The sequence below is a fragment of the Cupressus sempervirens genome, chromosome 5 (genome assembly GCF_028749045.1).
Source record: "Cupressus sempervirens isolate cs-2001-9-10 chromosome 5, ASM2874904v1, whole genome shotgun sequence".
Classification (NCBI taxonomy): Eukaryota; Viridiplantae; Streptophyta; class Pinopsida; order Cupressales; family Cupressaceae; genus Cupressus; species Cupressus sempervirens.
Window position 1 is genome coordinate 291,537,942 of NC_143122.1, and position 21,529 is coordinate 291,559,470.

Genomic DNA, 21,529 nt, shown 5'->3' on the forward strand with positions numbered 1-21,529 from the left:
GAACATAGGAACATCAAAGAAATGATGTTGCAGCTCCTATTGCAAAAAGTTTCATAAGTTTCATAAGTCTTTGTCACAAAGTATAAAAGAACAAATGATAATTAATGTTAAAAAGTTGTAAAAAAAATTGTTTGTTGCTGTCATAAGAGAGAAAAAGAGGGATTTGTGTACCAGTAGATGGTGCAATAGTCGATCCTATAAGCTATGAGTTGCTGACTTAGCAATCAAAAAGAGATTCGTGGTTGTCTTGGATGGAGGCAGCGTCATCATAGGATTCAATTGATGTGAAGCTGAAGAATAAAATTGTTAGAGCATGCATAAATATAGAACGCGTGGACTAGCATGGACAAGATTGTTAGAGCATTAAAAAAAAGGATTGTTCGAGCATGTATTGTCAATGATTATGATCATTCCTATATATATTCAGTGGAAAATGGAAGTGGAGAATGGAACATGCGATCTACCTAAACTACCTGCAACACCCTCATCATGGGAACGGGGCTCGAAATCACGCAAAAAACTCTATAAAGACAATGCATCCATATTTTAATTAATGCCATAAAAGAGCATAACATAAAAACCATTATTGAATTCTTGTTATAATTAAAAATTCCATTAATACTTACTTTTAAGGTTTCAGATGTGTGCATCAATTTAGATCCCCTTTCTCTTATTTCCTGAGTAGTAGGCTTTATGGTTGCCAAACGTAAAATTTCTCTGCCAATTTTCTTTAGCAACTTTCTAGTCGAACCGATCAGGTCATCGGTGTCTACTAAATCAATATAAAAAGGGTCCTCCTTAGGGGTGGGCTGCTGATCAGGGATTGTAGGTTCCTTTCCCTCCCTTCGACCATTGGCCCTCTATGACAACAATAGTATTAGTATTATCAAAATTTCTCCAAAACAATGAAGAAAACAACATTAAAAAAATAACATTTTGCTTCCATCTAGTTTGCACAATTACAATGAGTTTTACCTGCTCGTGTGTAGATGAGCCAGGAACTTTGCCAGCATCCCCTCTGGGCGGTTGCTCCATATTGTGCCCCTGTGTCAAAGATCAAGTATAAAAATGTTAGCCAAAAATTTATTGACTAAATGGTATGTTGGAGTCATTGATTAGAAGTTGATTTAATAGTATGTACCACCCCCATGATAGTAGCCTCATTTGTATCTATGTGGTTCAAATTGTAATCAATAAGAAGCTCTTCCCCTGCACGTATTGATTTTATCGCATAGATGAATACACGATCTCCCTCGCATGCCTCAAATATGCAATTGGGTTGCTTTATAGTTGACCCAGGTCATGTACTATTTATAAAACCCTCAATATTCCCTGTTGCTTTTGGCCTTCCATCAATGTATATAGCCACACATTTACTTTGATTATTGTCTTGCTATTGTATATAATTTTTTGAGAGGGCATACCTACACATACTTTTTTTATATTGAACAATATGCATCCAACTTTTGTAATCGTAACATGGTCCAACATACTCCATCAATTCAAAAACTTTGTTTGAAAGACACCTTTATGTCGTCCATAGAAAATAGGCCCAAACCATGTAGTTATGATGGTGCTATGTGATATATCCTCTCGTTAACACAAAAATCAATGTTTATTGGAGGAAGTTCCTTGGGTACCCAATGTTTTTGTAGATGTTGGTACCTCAAGGGTACCTCGATGTCGCCTTCCATCTCATCATCATAAGAACATGACCCCCCTTGAGCAAGGAAAAATTTCATGCATTTATTGAATTTCCTTCTAGCCCTTTGACCTCTAGTTAATCTCCCTATTCCAAATAAACTGCATTTCTCACTTTCCTCTTCTATTCCTATATTTCCCTCACTCGAGGAAGACACTTCTGACAAATACCTATTTGCTGGTACCTGACAATGGGAGAGATCTTAGAATACATCAATCTTACTATTCATAAGTGTATTAAATAGACTATCTATAAGGAGTATTGACTTATACCTATCGATCCATGAGACTGTGTGGGATGCTCCTAAAAGGGGTTTAGTTTCCTGCAAATATAAATCAATTATCATGAGCATAATAAAATCATAATCATAATCACATCCATCATTAGCATCAGATAAAAATTAAAAACATTAAAAGGTACACAATAAAACACTTAAATCAGGTTCACATTATAAGCCTACTAGGGAAGTAGGCCTAGTGAAGGGCTAAAACTGAGTTTTTGTATTAGCTAATGAGTTGAGGGCTTAGTCACCTTGGGGACATGCTATTTGAAGTTGTTTGATGTCTATGGAGGTGGAGGAAACACCTAGTTAATGTGAGGTCAATTTTTGCACCTATTGAGGCATTATGAGCATTTGATAGTTTGTTGATTAGATTGCTTGGATGAATCCATTGGATGGATTGAGGGACATTCATGAGATTATTCTAAAGATGTAGAACCTAAGGTGGCATAAGGATTTTGTGTGCACTCTGATAGGCTATGGAGTTGGCTTGGATCAAGGAGAGGGATCTTATGAAGAGGCTTGGTTGCTGATGTGAGAACACTATGGAAGTCCCTCTTGTTATGAATGATTGCAAGTCCACCTAGGGTCCCTGCATCACCTACAGAGGTAGAATTATTAACCAACAAATTGGGTAAGCACTTATATTATGTTTTCCCTATGAATTTTATTCTAGGTAAAACTCCCTTTTATAGATATTTAATGAATTCCCTTTTCTAAACTAAACACTTACAAATGCTTTTGACCTGAAAGAAAATAAGGCTCAATACATTCACGCATCAATATGTGTTTTAAATAGTTTTATTTAATTAATTTAGATTAATCATTAATTTGAATTAGTAATATTCTATTTGTAGTTGAAACTTGTAGCTTTTAAATAGATAATGAATAAACTATGTAACCATATATATAAGACAAATATATTTCTATCAAGAAATGAATATTAAATAGATTAAGGATTGATGGCATACCTCTAAATTCCATCATCATCATCCTCATCATCATCGTCATCATCATCATCATCATCATCCTCATCATCATTATCGTTGTCATCATCATCATCATCCTCGCCATCATCGTCGTCGTCGTTGTCGTCATCATCGTCATCATCATCAACATCATCATCAACATCAACATCATCTTCATCATCATCATCAGTAGTAGCATCATCATCATCTTCTTCTTCTTCTTCTTCATGAAAATGTGTGTCAGGAACATCATCCAATAACTGTCGATCATGATCACCATCTACATCATCTTCTACTTCTTCGGTATCTTCTTCTTCCATCGTATTATACTTTATTGGCCTTCCTCTTGATTCATGTCTAACAACAAATGACCAGTTTATGTGGAACCTCTAAGTAAAATATGTGCTCACATTGGCTTGGAAGAACATAAGGCTCATCCCCAACGGGCTCAAATGACCTTGTATTAACCATTGTAAATCCATTATCATGTCCAATAACAGTTCTATTAGGATCATTTGGATTAAGTTGTAGCCTATACCATTTGACAATGAAGAGTACTAATTTGAAGGAACTAAAGTCACACTCAAGTATCTCATCCAAAATGCCATAGTATCAATTTTTAGACTCTTGAGGATGTAAGTCGTTTCTAGATGAAATATTAGTCACTTGAAAGACTGCAGTTATTCCTGAATCACAAGTTTTCTTCGTGTCATCCAACACTTTGACACAAAATTTTTGACCATTACACAACATAGCCTTGTGGTGTTTAACCTACAATAATATGTGAAACATGTCAAAATTATTGTATTGTATATTGATAAACATACAGATGATTAATAAATTTTTACGTACTTGGAAATCTCTTGAACCACGTGCTAAATCTATTTCTCTTTGCGTAACATTGGAATCTCCATTACAATGAGCTTCTTTAACCAATGAAGATACACCTTCCCATGTTAATGTGCGACCAAAATGTTGACATCGTTCAATCCATACCATCATCCAATCAAGATTGTTTGTAATATGCAAATGTAGTGCATTCCACTCTCGAGCACTTGTACATTAAAAAAATAGACAACTTACAATTGATTTATTTTGAAGATTAAGAAATAATTTATTACAATAACATCTTATAATTTATTACCTCTGACTTTCCTCAATGTACCTTTCCCCATCAAGTACTCCCCTTCTAATTTTTTAAAAGGATCGATATCCCAAATGCGATCTACATGGATATTTGATGCAAACTTAGGAAGATATTTAGTAATGTACACCATAGTCTGGTATACCATATATCCCTCTACCATAGAACCCTTAGGATGTGCTCTTTGTCAAACCAAAGCCTTCAAAAATTTCAAATGCCTCTCAACCATCCACATTGACCTAGTGTGTACAGGTCCACACAATTCGATCTCCTCAACTAGGTGTATGAGGTAGTGTTCTTGTGCATTGAAAAAAGTTGGAGGTAGACACTTTTGCATTTCACATAGTAAATGAGGAATTCTTCTGTTCCAATAGTTTATATCTTCTTTATGGATTTCTTTAGATGAAAACCACCTACATTAAGAGATTCAAGTCACAAAAAATATATAGATATGAGACTTTACCAAATAATATACAATAGATTACATAGCAAGAAAAACAAATCACAAATATAATAAATATATACAACAAATTGAACAGATATTACTACTTACCTCATATATTTTCCAAGATCGTATATCACTTGTTTGATATTATTGTTGAAGTGCTCTGGGAGAGATAGAGGAAGCACATACTGTGGTAATTAAAAACCAATCATTTCATTATTTTCTAACATAACATAATGAAAAGTACACGTAGTTTATGAATATATTGTAAATACAGAAGAACATAACTTACCTTGATGAAAGTATGCCAATCATGCATTTTGAGCCCTGGCCCAAATTCACTTTTTTTTTATATGAGATTGTTTATGCTCGCAGCAAATCCTGTGGGAAATCAAATTTTTCATATGACTTCTTTTATGGCATCACTTTGCTACTCCACTAATAACCATGGAAGGGCACTTATATTAATCTGATCTCTGTTGCTATTTGAGTGAATGAAATTCTTCAATGCATGATTGGATTCATGTATGTCATTACAAATTTTGACAATTTTTTCTTTGTCATGCCTTCCATCCAATATTTTCCACAATGTCTCTGTTATATTCTTTCCAATATGCATAGTATCAAAAAAATGCACAATTTGTAAGTGCTCGTAGTAGGGTAACCTACTAAATTGTTTGGGATAGCTTTTTAGTCCCTTTGGAAGGTTGTCAGTATTGCCTTGACGACCTTCACGATCATCAATTACACAATTAGTAAACAAAAATCACAATAGAAATATATAAATTACAAACATAAACCATTAGGTGGAATGGTATTACCTTGACGATTAATTCTATTATATTCCAACTTCCATAGGCAAGGTGTCATTCTTCGTGGCTTTGATGTAGTCTCTTCTTTCCCATTGAAAAGATGTTTTTCCGTACTTCAATACTTATGATTCCTGTGGAGGCAGTGTCTACACTCATCAAACACCTGCTTTCCTAAACTTTTTGAATGACGAGATTTCATCTTTGGACCACAAACTGGACATGCAAATTTCCCCTTTGTTTGAAGACCTACAAGATAATGATATAATTGGATTATTAAATATGTTGATTTTTATAATTAGAATTATTGTGCACAACTTGAATTCACTATAACATACCACCAAAATGTGTTAGCCCTGGGGCATCATGTATTGTCCATGCAAGTATTGCATGGAATTGAAATTTTCTTTGTCCTAATGGTCTTGACACATCATACATAGTGACACCGTTCCATAACTCTACTAACTCGTTGATAAGAGGCTCAATATATACATTCATATCTTTTACTTGATATTTACCTACTTGAATGAACAGTAACATTACATAATTATTGTGACCATTTTACTGCAAGATTTGTAAGTACATGTAAATTAATAACTATCAAATGATAAGATACTTGGAATAATCATTGCCAACATAATGTGCTCCCTCTTTATTGACATCCACAGAGGAATGTTATTGTTCATAACAAAAATAGGCTACACCGAGTAAACAGATCTCATCTCTCCAAATGGATTGACACCATCCACTGCCAATGAAAGCCTAAGATTATGAGGTTCTTCTTTGAAGTGTTGCCACTTTTCCTCTATGTGCATAAATGCCGAACCATTCACAGGGATTTGAATAATGTCATCTCGACTTCTATTACATGCTTGATAATCCATAAATTGAGCCAAGCTACTACACCTGAATAATTGTCGCATCCATGGAATAATGGGGATTTAACGAAGAACCTTTTGAGGCACCTTTTTTGTTAGTTGATTTGTTCGATATCTACTCATATGACATACAGGGCATTGTGTTGCAAATTCATGTTCTTTATAATATATAATATGATCATTGGGACAAGCATGTATTGCTTCATACTCCATTCCAATATCTTTCATAACAGTAGTTAATTCTCGATATGAGTGAGGTAGAATATTTGATGATGGTAATAGAAACTTGCCTATCAATCTACAGAAAAAAAATATAAGTTTTTAATATAAACAATATTAGTGGTACATTATTCACCCTTTGTTAACTATAAAGACATATATGACATACCTTAACATACGTGACATTGTTATGTTGGATAAACCATTCATAACCTTCAAGTTCAACAACAACAATACAATAGAGAGAAGAGTTATTTGGGAGTCTTTGTATAGGGGCTCGTATGCCTTATAAAGCAGAGGTAAATTGAGGCTATCATCATCATCATGATCAGATATGCTTGGACTAGATGTGTCATGGATCAATGTATTTATACCATCCTCTTCAATTGTGTTTTCTGGCACATGATCATCATCTTCCATGGGATCATTATCTTCACCTTGGATATTTGCACCTCCATGTTCCTCCACTTCGAAAACCATATTCTTTGAATTGTTGTGGTTCATATCATGTACTTCCCTGGGAAGATCAACCTATATAAAATTTATTAACATAAATAAACCATGGTCATCAACTCATCATCAAGTGATTTCATATTTATATAAATTGTTAAAATGATATAATGAACGACTTACCAATGGATGATAGTCATGCCCCCCTTCAATGTGACCATTCTCCCTACAATGTCTCTTAACTATTTTGATTAGCAATCTTCTACAGTTTAAGCCCTTACAAATATTGCAAGGAAAATAACATTTTCCATCACCTTTTCTTTTCAAGTTGGACCACAATCTAGTGATTGTCTCCCTGTTTTTTTCTTCACTTATATTATCTGACATGATCGTTCTTTGTACGAAGCAAAAATTGGGCTATGAAAACTCCGCTCTACAACTTTCATAAACTAAGCAAAACTGTCAAAAGTACACAAATCTTCTTAGACCTAGCTAAATACTTTAATATTTTAAAAATACTTTCTTTGACTTTATTCCTAAGATTATTTGTAAAACTTTGACTAACTGCCTGAAGGTCTTATTTCAAGAGACCTTACAACATTAAGCCACTAAAAGTAATTTCAAAACATATAAGCTAAAAGTCTAGTTAAAATATACATTAGAATAAAAAATATATAATTTTCATACCCAAGCGCACGACTATAACTCGTGCAATGGCCTTCTTGCTTAGCTGTAGAAGCTCTCCAGCAATCAAATTATACAAACTACAAGGCCTAACAACAATTTCAAAACATATAAGCTACAAGTCTAGTTAAAATATACATTAGATTAGATTCAAAAATAGCAAGAAATGTTATTCAAAATTAGATTCAACAAACCTTAGCAATGTAAATAGCCATCTCCTCTAAACTGGACTCCAGACACGAGGGGGCATTCACATACTCTTCCCCTAAAGGTATCCTAAAGAACAAAAGCCACTATTCTTGAGTTTGTGAATTGCACCTTGAGATGAATGAAGCTTAAAAGGAATGAAATTTTTTTTCATACATTTAAATTAGGATGTAATATTTATTCATAAGTATATACCTTACAAGCACTTAAAATTGTTGTTATATGTGTTGCAGGAAAAGAAGAAATTTACATTGCTTTAACTTACTATTGATGAGTATCATCTAAGACTTTTACACACTTTTATATGTATGTTCAGTGAGCACAGATCAAGAACAATGGTAAATGTTGAAAATAAGAAAACAGATATGTCATCAAATGGAATCCATAACAGTGATGATGAGACAGTGAGATGGACTATTGTAGAAACTCAGAGATTATAGGACATGACAAGATGTACATTTACCATTTTCTAGAGGAGCATCATCATCAGAGGTTACAAAAGATCTATCAACAATTATATGAGTAGATTTAATGACATTAAAACAGCATGATCACAATTAATTTCAGTGAAGAAGAAGATCAAAACCATGACAAATATTAGAGAGCATGAGTCATATGATGAGGGGCAGAAAGAGAGATAATTTCACCCTTTTGTTAAAGGTATTTAGAGTGTTTGCAAGGCGATTCACTATCCTTGGATACATTCACAGCTTTTATTTGAAGGATGTTCACCATATAATGATCATCAATTTACTGTCTTGTCTAAGGGGTCCAAGCACTAATGTCAAAGACCATTTTCTATTAATAATGGTATGCTTGTTGCACATTGCCTTTGCTTGTAAAAGGAGATCTATGCAATGTTGTGGATATTGTGATTTGGTATATTAATATATTGGGATATTTCTTGGTAATGTGAGATCTTATTGAGATCCACCCTCTTGGCATGTTGGCCAATGGAGTCATGTTATTATATTGTAGCCTTCCAATAGATTCTTCCTCAAAGTTTATATATACATTCATTATACATGATGACCTTCTATTATCAATATGAAGTGATGCATAGATTCATATGATATTTCTAAAGAGCAATATTCTAATCATTACCACCAATCAATAACAACTATGTCCCTGTGCATATTCAGTCAGATGCCTGGGTATTTTTGTTGTAGTAATTTAGGGGTTCTCATAATAATCTTCAAATTTATCCCACTATGTTTGATAGTCACTATTCCTTCTCCAATCATTGCGTAAAGGTATGTACAACTACACACGACATGTATATATTTTAATCTCTAAAAACTAGAGTGTTTAAAGTCTTTTCTGTCATACTCTTGAAGTGCAATTATTTCCAATGATGATGTGGGAACTACTGCCTTTTCCTCACCACTTCACGTCCATCTGCATATTTGAGCAATCTTTATGGATATCTTATACTTGTTTTGGTCTTGTCAATATTTGTCGCAGGTAGAGATTCATATTTCTGTGTATTTGTGGAAAAGTCCACTTGAATTTTTAGAATTGATTGAATTAAAGTCAAATGACAAACTTAACTCCCATATTCGTTGACTGTAGTGTAAGAGATGTTGAGCATGTAATTTCATGCTGCCAGTTTTTCCATACCAAAATGGAAGTTCACAATCTTCTTCCTTAAGTTTCTCTCTTTCCAATATCTGACTGTGTGTTAATAGTTCCTTTGGTGAATTTGATATGTATGAAGAATTGCATAATATGTTGCTATACTATGTTGGTACATATGTTTCAATAGACCACCCCTTGAAAAACTTAACATGAATCCTCCATCGTTAATTATGCTTAGTTGTAATATAGGAATTGCATCTCTTCTAGTCCTCATTTTAAAATTGATGCTGACACTTGTGATCTGGCTCACACTTTTGACATTAATAGCAATATTTAATCATGAATCTCTAAAATTCTCTATATCGTTTGAACATAAGTAGTGGGTAAGATCTAAAAATTGATCATTGAGTGCATGCATCAAATTGGTTTTTAGGATTTAGAATGGCAAAAAATGAGGATTTACATAGTCACACATGAATATTCTCCCCTTGGCATGGTAAAAGGGACTCTAAATGTGCCAAAATTTAGAGCAATTGTAAGATGTGATCATGAAGATGAGTAGTCTCTCAGAGGTAAAGCGCTAGACAATTTTGATCGATGTATCTAAAGAAGGTCGGCAGGGATGTACAGTGTATAAAAAGACAATGAAATCTCCCTTTGATCTCATGGTAGGAGAGGCAATAGAAAAAGAAGTGGGTCTCTATTTCCATCTCAAAAGTATGCCGACTTTCACAAGGCTATGATGACTTGTGAGGATAGCTATATGATTGAATCTACGAGCATGTCGTGGGCAATTTCTCTAGGCTCTAGGTGACTTGTGAGGACAATACGCATAATAATTCAATATTTCAACAATATTAATGTCTCCACCAATATTTCAACACATACATTAATCAGTGCCTCCAACTGGTAATTGGCACCTTCATCCCTACTGGTCTGAGAATAGACCATTTGTGTCAGGCAAAACAATGGAATGTGGGAACAGTTTAGAGGTCCTTGGTTGTAATTCACAAGCACAAAGTGATAGTGATTTTTTGTTCATTTTTGTTCATGTTGTTAGCATTTTTTTCCTAATTTAAGTGTGTAATGATGCAATTTCTTTAATGATGCAATTGCTTTAGCAATTGTAATGAACCCGATTTAGGGGTCCATCATTTATTTCTGACTTAATCTCTTATTTGTATCCTTGTATTATATTTTCTCCAATCCATGTTGTACGGTCTCCTCAATATTGTTCTTTCATCATCACCGAAGCTTGTTCCACATCTTCAACAATGGTGAGCTGTGTATTTTGTTTTAGAGAACAGGTTTGGGAAGAAGGTGAGATTTTTAGCAAGCACAAATCTGTCAAGTCTTTTGGCAATGAATTTCTTGCCAAATCTTTACTGGTCCAAGAATATTTTCCTTTGATAGGAGGGATTTAACCATGTTTAGATGAATCCATAATATATACCACTGATTCACCATTTAGATTCTTCACTTGACAACTTCCTTTTTTCCAAAAAATTTTAGAACTATTTAGGCATGTGACGGTTTTAGCATACTTGAAGAGATTCCAACAATGTTCTTTTCATAATTGGTGGCATAAATGTTAACAATGGTAAAGGGGATGTTGACTTCTTAGAGTTTGAGACTATTCAACGTGTTGAGCATGCTCCTTAGAGTAGGCAGTGAAAAGACTTCTAGAAGCTCTTTTCCTTCAATGATATGTATGAAACTAATTTTTCGTGGAACTCAGAATACAAGAGACAAGAGACGGTAGAAGGGTCCATTATTAGATTTTTCTGCATGGGGGAAGGAATTAAGGTGTGATCTATTATATTGTCCCCATACTTCCAATGTTCGGCATTTATGCAAGTTGATAACTTTAGTATCCTAAAATTATATACATCTGACAACATTGGAGATACTATTATTTGGAGAAACATTTCAGTCACATTTTATCAAAGGTAGACTCTTGGAGGCGTGATATATTTTTTAAAATGCATTGATGTGAATGGCCATTTGTGAAGAATCAAACCTTAAATGCTGAACACTATAGTGGTTGGCAATAAATTAGGTCCAACAATTATTAGGGCTATTTGGATGGTTTAGAACTTCAGCATCTACATTATTCATCGATTGCATCTGAGTTTCATTTGATTATATTGATTGGTGTTGATGTCTGTATTATGTTCACCCACAAAGGTCTGAATGCACTCAAAAATCCCTCAAGTCTTCATTTCAGCATGCAGAAAGTTTCCAAATGCACCAATGTACCCAGAATTGTGACATTTTTCACCACAGGTCCCACCTATCCACTTAAACAACTTAGAGCTTCATTGATAGTTTGATTTGACCCTACAACTACTAGATTCAATTTGAAGGCTCCAAGAAAATTGTCCTTTATGTGGTTGGCATGAAGTCGAAGAAAAATCGATTCTCATCCATGCCACATTTATTATTGCATGACCCAAAGATTTACATATCATCTCCAGGCTACTGTTTCAGGTTCTTTTTTCTAGTGATTTCATCATCATTGAACAAAATTTAACACACCATCAAGGGTATGGTGAATATATAGGAGGCCCTTCTAATAGGAAACAAGTGAGATCGCAAATTTTCACATGTAGACGTTGGTTTTTACAACTGTTTGTGCACAAGCACAAAGTGATAGTGATTTTTTTTTTCATTTTTGTTCATGTTGTTAGCATTGTTGTCCTAATTTAAGTGTGTAATGATGCAATTGCTTTAACAAAATCCCCTGCATGTTTTACGCTTAGTTCCAAGGGTTCCTTGGCGGGGCACTACATAGCCAGTACAACCAAAATACTTTCAAATAGAAACTATTTAGTAACCAGGATAGAAAATTATTCTAATAGAGAACACTACATAGAACTAGATCTAAGAAACTAATATGCATAGAACTAAATGTTATGGTTGTGATCTTCTTTTCAAATCTATGTAGCATAGAACATTATACTTATGTGTATAGATGGACTTCCTATATGTGATCCAAAGCTTGTATGTTATCAAGTGTGTCCAATGATGGGGAGAGACCTCCGTGCAAGCAGAAGATCTGTAATGAAACAAAAGAAAAGAAAATTTTCTTATAGTAAGAACAAGTTTTTTGTGTTGCACAGGGTACCAAAAAAATAGTGTATAATATCTTTTTCTTTACCTGGCTTTCAATGAGGGTTGTCAATGGTAAGTAATCAAAGAGATCTATAAAATGCTTTCGTACATTTGCATTTCCATATTATCTTAGACATTCATCATAAAATCCATACCTGAAATTGCAAGAAACAAAATAATTCTTGAACACAATCGAAAAATTAAGATAAATTACAAATAGATTGACAAATTTTGGTTAGCTTTCTAATCTCCCCATTCAGATACTAATATTTTGTCTCTCGTAATTTAGATATAGCCTCAAATGACAAACAATGTATGTGTCTACTTTAAGCATGATGATATGAAGAAATACTATAGTTAGTGCCCCTTGTCAAACAAGCCAAGCAACAATTTTTTTGGTAATTTGAAGTTCCTAAACTAAATTATGTTCCCCTACATAATTTGAATTAATGTAACAAATCCTCTTCTACCTTTCAATGAAATCAAGGATGGTGGAGGGGTTAATTTAATATTTACTAAATTGTAGGACAATTTATCTTGGGAAATATAGGAGTTGTACATGTGTTATGACAATGATTTTTGAAGTCTAACCAACTGCATTTCATAAATGTTGACTTGGGTGAGAAAATGGTTGTATTTAAATTGAGAAATGATGTTAATTCATTTGAATTTAAGAGATTATTTTTTATTGAGCTCACCATTTGTTACAATTCAGCATGAGATCCTTTAATAGAAAAGTCAAGTTGATAACATATTTAAAAATAATGCATTTGATGCAATCATGCATTTTGTTGTTGTTGCTTATGTTGGAGATAGTAGTCTTGACCCATTAAGCAATATTATGATTATGTGAATTTATATTCTATCCATTTGCAAGTTATGGATTGGAATTATTTGCAAAAAGTTTTTTTAATATCAATTTCTTCTAGAGAGTGAATCAGGAGTGTGCAGTGGTACCAGTGGATTCAGAATAGAGCGGTGGATTACTCATTTTTTATAGCTCTAGTATAGTCGTTCATCACAAAGCTTACATGTCATGTGTGGGAGTAACTCTAGAATGTCACAAATTAGTATATTATTATAGTTCAAATCTTTTTTATTTTACTTTTAATTTTATTTTGTAAAAGTCAATCTAGATTTAAATAATTATGCCTTTAGTTTCAAATTTAATGGGGGATTGAATTGAACTAACTATTTCTTCTTATTAGCTAGTATACCAAATTACAACATTCATTTATTTATGAATAAAATAGAGATTCTTAGTAAAATAATTTTTCTCAAAAATAGGTATGGAGGTTTATGTTTACTGGAGGGTAGCATGACTAAGCTTAAAAATAATAAGAATGGAAATACATGTGATTAGTGGATTTTTACATGTGAACAATGTGGCAAGCTCAGTTTGTAGAGGTAAGCCATATGGATGCCTAATTTTCATGGAACCATCTTCATGCCCGCCTTCAAATTGGGACCTCATTGCTCCATCTCACAACATAACAACTCAGTGTCCATTTTTGGCTACTCAAAGTCGTGTCTATTTATCTCCAATATTTGGTGCATTGAGATTTTGGTGAAACTATTGTTATTTATTTCCCTTATTTACCAGGTTGAATATGTTGAAACATATGAGCTGCAGTTGTTTGCATTAATATGGTTATGGTTTAAATGTAAAATGATTGTCTGATTTTCATTGTAGATATTATCCTAATATTTGATTAGACACTTTGACTCTATCAAAGGCAATACTTTCAATTAAAGATTCATCTTAGACCACACCCAATATAGATACTTCCTCACTGTTGTGATTTAATGATACCTTGAATTGTTCCTTCAATAAATCTGGATTATTACTGTAGATACACTGCAGATGCAATAATATCATGCTGACTGAATATACTTTCCATCCACAGATAATATATATATTACCATGATAAGTTGTGTCCCATATATCATTCTCAAAATCATCACTTTATCCTAGATATTGACTGTACATCAAATTAATACTAGCAATAGTTTCTATCTTGGATTCTTTTGTGCTAGATAACTGATGTGAGTTTAAAAGATATTGATGATGGTTTGCATGAGGATCTTGTTAGTCATGTGTGGTATGCAAAGGAAGATTGGTATGGTGTTGTTGGGTTTATTACAGGTGTGATTAATTCAACAAGATTGGATGAGGAAGAGAGATTTCAACATCGGATACTTGTTCCAGCTATGTGTTGGAGGAAGAGGAAAAAAAAAATTATGTCAACAATGGCTACTTCATTTTGTGAATCTATATTCACAAAATTTTTCCTACCATGGGAGTTGGATGCAGGAGCATCATCCATCAGCAAAAAAAAAAAATGTGGAAGATTTGCATGTTGGTTTTTCTTGTCCCTATTGAGGTTGTAGCTTGTGGTGAAGATGAAGATGGTGGTATATCATTCTTTTGGCATCAAAGTGTGGGACACACTTTTCTATCTACCAAGGGAGTCTGATGCAGGAGCATCTTACATGAGAAAATTAACTTATTAGTAAAAAAAAAAAAAAAAAAAAAAACAGAGAGGAAAAAAAAAAAAGGAAAAAAAAAAAAAAAAAAAATTGTGGAGGAGAGAGAAAGTGACGAAAATTAGAGGAGAAATAATAAAAAAAATAAAAAGGAGAAAAGAAAGGAAAATGAGATTTCTATTTTCGAGGCGCATAGGTGGCGTAAAAAGAAAAATAATAAAAATAGTTGTCATTCCATTAATCAAGGTGTATAGGTGGCAATTTAGAAGTTTGTGGAAAGATCCTTAAATCATGTATTTAATATTTTTTGGGTGCTTAGTTGTATTTGGGTGGGAATTTAATATTTATTTAAAGGTAGTTGTATTTACCTTTTATCCCACATTGGTTGTGTTTGTAATGTCTTGGGTTAGAAGTTCCTATTTAAGCAAGGCTTATTATCATTTGTAATAAAGTTGGAGAAATGGAAGCTCTTCTAATGGAAGTTCGAGAAATAGAAGTTCTTGAATTGTAAGCTCTTCAAATGTAATCTCTTCTAATGGATTTCAAGTATTAATGGATGCTTTATGAAGCATTTTTTTGTCATCACTCTATCTCTATCTTGTTGCATTTTTTGTTGTTAGTTGGTACGGGTGGTGTGGCCCGTCATCAATAACACCAAGGGACCAATGCCCAAGCATCAATTTTTAGTATTATCTAACAATCTCACAAGGATGGAGAAGTTTAACAATCTCACAAGGATGGAGAAGTTTATAATAGCTCCTTAATTCACAATGTAAGAAGACAAAAGATTAATTTCCAAGAAAAAGGAAGAAAATTGGTTGGTAATCCAGTTTCTGACTCTTTGACTGCATAGTTATATCTTTCCCACTTTACTAGTTGCAAATAACCTATGGTGAATGTGAATTTGCCATGGGGTAAATGTAGGTTAGCCACTTCTGTTGATCATTTAATATTGTTCTTTTGGTGGCCGTCACTGTTGCATATGGATTCATAATGAGGTGCCTTTTGTATTGAAATGGCACTATTTTTCGAAAGCATATCTCAATATGCAATCAACTTTAACTTTTGATTCAATCTTCATATTCATCTTGCCCTTGATATAATCGTATTTGCCAGGTTTGGTTGAACAAAGATGTCTTCTTTATATATATGGATTAAATTAATTAATTTTTTTATGTGATGGTTATAAAGTAGCTTGGGCTCACTGAAGTCTCGGCTCCTTGAGGTTTCATTAACCATTATAAATTGCAGGTTATCTAAGCAGCATCAATAGTAACTATAATAGAGAACGATTTCTTATCAAAATATCCTCTATTTGTTTATTCTCTGTTGTTTGGTTCTTTTGTTGCTCGACTGTTTAGAATGTTAGGTACTATTGAAAATCCCTACATTTTTCTATTCTTTCCGTCTTATAATTCAATTATTGTGGCTAGTGCGAATGATAAACTCGTTGAAACCCTCTGTGCAAAAATTCTTCAATTAATTTTTAATGAATAAAGCCCTAATTCAATAAGTGTCTTTTTTTGACGGGGATCATTTCAGACATGGATGAAATTGATAATGGATTCTAGTATTCTGATGAGGATCCGGATGAAGAAGATGTCACCATTGAAAACCAGTATTACAACTCTGAAGGTGCCAAATAAATTGAATCTTTTCTATTTTTGATTTTTTTAAATGGCAATGATTTTTTATTTATTTCTAAATAAAAATTGGGTATTTGTAGAAGTAATCACATGCCCTAAAATTCAAGGCAACGGTTACTATTGTTTGTCAAGCATTATGTTGTTCCTGTAATGCCAGATCATTTGTTATCGATGTTGAATTTTTCAAGTTTTGGGAATGTTTCAGTTAATGGCTATTATGTTGATGACAATGAGTGTGTCTTGTGTCACTACCTCTAGAAGGCTCCACTTCATTACTGTTGAGAGTGCAATTGGTATGGAGAGACTATAAAGATGCATTGTGATGTGTAGGTTCTTATGGGAGGGGGCTTTAAACTTATCGATACTTTGTATTAGGGTACAATTTGTTGTAACAACTTGTGACTAACTATTGTAATCCTTTTTGCGATGACTGGATTCCATTGTGTCTGTAAAAAGTATTTTAGATCCCTTCAAAACATATTTATTCTATAATAAAACTATATAATATTTGAGTAAATTCATTGATCCACGTTTCACCAGAAGTGGTTCAGAAGAACCTCTCATGAAAATGAATGCTATACTTATCATTCATTACACTAACTTTTCCATGCATTTAAGAAGCAGAAAATATATTAATTAGAAAAAAGCTCTAATTAAAATCTGGGGGGATCAATAGATTTATAAAATTAATATTTTAAACTACTAAATTAATATGCTACCAAAATATGTTTACGTAATTTTTGTTGTACTCAAATCACTTGTTTACATTTTTCTAAATAGTAAGCTACATGGCAGTTTCTGTAAGCATAGCTTATTAACAAGATCTCTGTGTTTCCATTATGCTTGGTTATTGGACATTTTTTCATATAAAAAAATACTATATTTTAGCAAGCCAAAAAAATTTCTTATCAAGATCTTTTCTTTCATAAAGTATTAGTGATAGCCAAAATATAGTGTCAGCTATCCAAAGAGAAGTTGAAACAAAAAGATCTTTGCATGTCGCCAAATACCCAGTGGGACTTCACATGCTTGTGAAAGATTTTGAAAGGGTGTGCCTTGATCAGCTTGTGGAAGATTTTGAGAGGTTGTGCTAGATGAATGAAGGCAACGAAGAGAAGGTTCAGATCATCGACATTTTTGGAATGGGTGGGGTTGGTAAAACAACTCTGGCCAAAGAGTTGTTTAACCGAAAATGCTCCCAATATGAGTGAGCATGTTTTCTGTTCAATGTGAGGGAAGCCTATGGAAATATAAGTTTTTCTTCTTTACAAATGAAATTCATCAAAGATCTATTCCAGACAGATCCATTCCATTTTCAATCTATAGAGGAAGGAAAAACTCATATAGTGAATTGCCTAGACAGGAGCAATAGGCTAAGTTTCCTAATCGTTCTAGATGATATTGATCACCTGTAGCAGTTAGATGCTCTACTTATAACAGAAATTGTAAAGAAGTTGGTTTATAGCCTTGTAATAGTTACAACTCATGATGTGGGGGTGCTTATAAATGTAGAAATTAGTGTTGCTTATAATATAAAAGGGGTGGATATAGACAATGCCAAAGAGCTGTTCTGTTGGCATTCCTTTGGACAATCCCGTCCAGCTGAGGGTAATGAGAATCTGGCTAACTCCTTCCTGAATGTATGCAGAGGATTACCTCTGTCACTTCAAGTTCTTGGCAGTCATGTTCGTGGTAGAGATTAGAATTATTGGAGGTTAGAATTGAATAAATTTACCAAGACATTGCCTCGAGACACACACTAAAGCCTTAAAATAAGCTTTGATGCATTCGACTATGAGGAACAACAAATTTTCATGGATCTCGCATGTTTTTTTGTTGACAAATCCAAGCACATTGCCGTGGAAGTATGGGAGGCATCAACATGGACCTCTTGGCATGCAATGGAAACACTTAGAAACAAGTGTCTTGTTCAAGAAATGAAAGGGCATTCATGAGAAACATTTATAGTTATAATGAGAATGCATGACCATCTGCGGGACATGGGAAGATAAATTGCAAATAGCTTGAGCCCACCGCATTTTTGGGGGCCAGGAGATAATTTACATCTAGTATGGTTTTGTCTCCTCCCATTTTCTACTTCATATATATAATAATAATAATGATTGGAGAAAAAAGGATTCTAAGAGTAATGGGTTTGTTTGTTTTGCACCTTGCCATCCTCCTCCTCTGAAAGTTGCCCTTGGCCCTTTCACCACAAAGATACCCATAGAATATAGTAGGTCAAGCAAGCAGGTAGTAGATGTGGGTCTCGGCCCCTCTCAATGCATCGAGTTAGCTGATGCAGGTCTCTGCCCCTCTCAATGCCTCGAGTTTGTGCCAAATGCGAGTCTTTGCCCCTCTCAATGCTGCTAAAGTCTCCTGCCTTTCCTTTCTGAAGAACCCTGTGTCGTCAATTTCTTTCAAATGAGCAACATTTTTTCGGTTTCTTTTCTCTTATATCTCTGTGGCGTCACAATTGCGATGTTTTTTTTTGCAATTACAATGGCATTGGGCTAAAATTGAAAAAAAAAAAGCCAAAAACACATTACATTTTCTTGCCGTCACAAATTGACCCCTAATGTATTAGTGTAGGGACCTATTTGGTTCGATCGAAAGGGTTGAAAGGGGTCATAGATTGTTTCAACGCATTTCATGACAACATATGTCCCTAAAGCTCTGTGGACCCCTTGGTACCTATTTGGTTCATTTCGAATGCATCAAAAAGTGTCATAGGATAACCTACGACCCCTTTCAATGCATTTCATGACAACATATGTCCCTAGGGGTCACAAGACCCCTAAGGACCTATTTGGTTCAATCTAATGGGTCGAAAGGGGTCATAGGTTATCCTATGACCCCTTTTGATGCATTTAATGTCAACATAGGACCCCTGGCGACCTATTTGGTTGGTTCAAATGCATCGAAATGGGTCATACGATAAGCTATGACCTCTTTCAACGCATTTCATGACAATGTATGTCCCTAGGGGTCCTAGGACCCCTAGGGACCTATTTGGTTAGATCAAATGGGTTGAAAGGGGTCATATGATAACTTGTGATCATTTTTGACACATTTCATGACAACATATGTCCCTATGGGTCCTAGGACCCCTATGGACCTATTTGGTTCGATCGGAAGCATCAAAAGGGGTCATAAGATGGCCTACGACCCCTTTCAATGTATTTCATGACAACATATGTCCCTAGGTGTCCTAGGACTCCTACGAACCTATTTGGTTTGATCAAATGCATTGAAAGGGGACATAGGATAACCTACAACTTCTTTTGATGAATTTCATGAAAACATATGTCCCTAGGGGTCTTAAGAACCCTAGGTACCTATTTTATTTGATTGAATGTGTCAAAAGAGGTCATAGGATAACCAATGACCCTTATCAATGCATTTCATGATAACATATTCCCCTAGGACGCCTAGGGACCTATTTTGGTTAATAGAATGCATTGAAAGTTGTCATAGGATATGACCCCTTTCGATGCATTTAATGACAACATATGTCCCTAGGGATCCTAGGACCCCTCAAGACATATTTGGTTGGTTCGAATGCATCAAAAGGGGTCATAGGATAATCTATGACCTATTCTGATGCATTTGGTGACAACATATGTCCCTAGGCATCCTAGGACCCCTAGGGACCTATTTGGTATGATCGAATAGGTCAAAAGGGATCATAGGATAACCTATGAGCCCTTTCAATACATTTCATGTCAACATATCTCCCTAGCGATTCTAGAACCCCTACAAAACTATTCGATTTGATCAAATGGGTTGAAAGGGGTCATAAGATAACCTACAATCCCTTTTGAAATATTTCATGTCAACAAATGTCCCTAGTGGTCCTAGGGCTCCTAGGGGCCTATTTGGTTTGATTGAATGCATCAAAAGGTGTCATAGGATAACTTACGACCCCTTTCGACACATTTTAGGGACCTATTTGGTTTCATTGAATGCGTCGAAATGGGTCATAGGATAACCTACGACCCCTTTTGACGTATTTCATGACAACATATGTCCCTAGGGGTCCTAGGATCCCTAGGGACTTATTTGGTTTGATCAAATGTGTTGAAAGGGCTCATAGGATAACCTAAGACCCCTTTCAATGCATTTCAAGATAGCATATGTCCCTAGGGGTCCTAGGAGCCCTATGGACCTATTTGGTTTGATTGAATGCATTGAAAGGGGTCATAGGATTTTGATGCATTTCATGTTAACATATGTCCCAAAGGGTCCTAGGACCCTTACAGACCTATTTGGTTTGATTGAATGCGTCAAAAGGGTTATCCTATGAACCCTTTCAATGCATTTCTTGACAACATATGTCCTTAGGGCACCTAGGACCCCTAGGGACCTGTTTGGTTCGATCAAATGCATTGAAAGGGGTCATAGGATAACTTGTGACTGTTTTCGATGCATTTCATGACAACATATGTCCCCTATGGTCCTAGGACCCATAGGGACCTATTTTGTTCAATCGAATGCGTCAAAAGGGGTCAAAGGATAACCTATGATCCCTTTTGACGTATTTCACCCATTTCAATGTATTTCATGACAAGATATGTCCCTAGGGCTCCTAGGACGAATAAGGACTTGTTTGGTTCAATCAAATGGCTTGAAATGGGTCATAGGATAACCTATGAACCCTTTCAATGCATTTCATGTCAACATATGTTCTTAGGGGTCCTAGGACCCCAAGGACCTATTTGGTTCATTCAAATGTGTTGAAAGGGGTCATTGTATAAGCTATGACACCTTTTGATGCATTTCATGACAACATATGTCCCTAGGGGTCCTAGGACCCCTAAGGACCTATTTGGTTTGACTGAATGTTTCGACACATTTCATGACAACATATGTTGCTAGGGGTCCTACGACCTTTAAAGATGTATTTGGTTCAATCGAA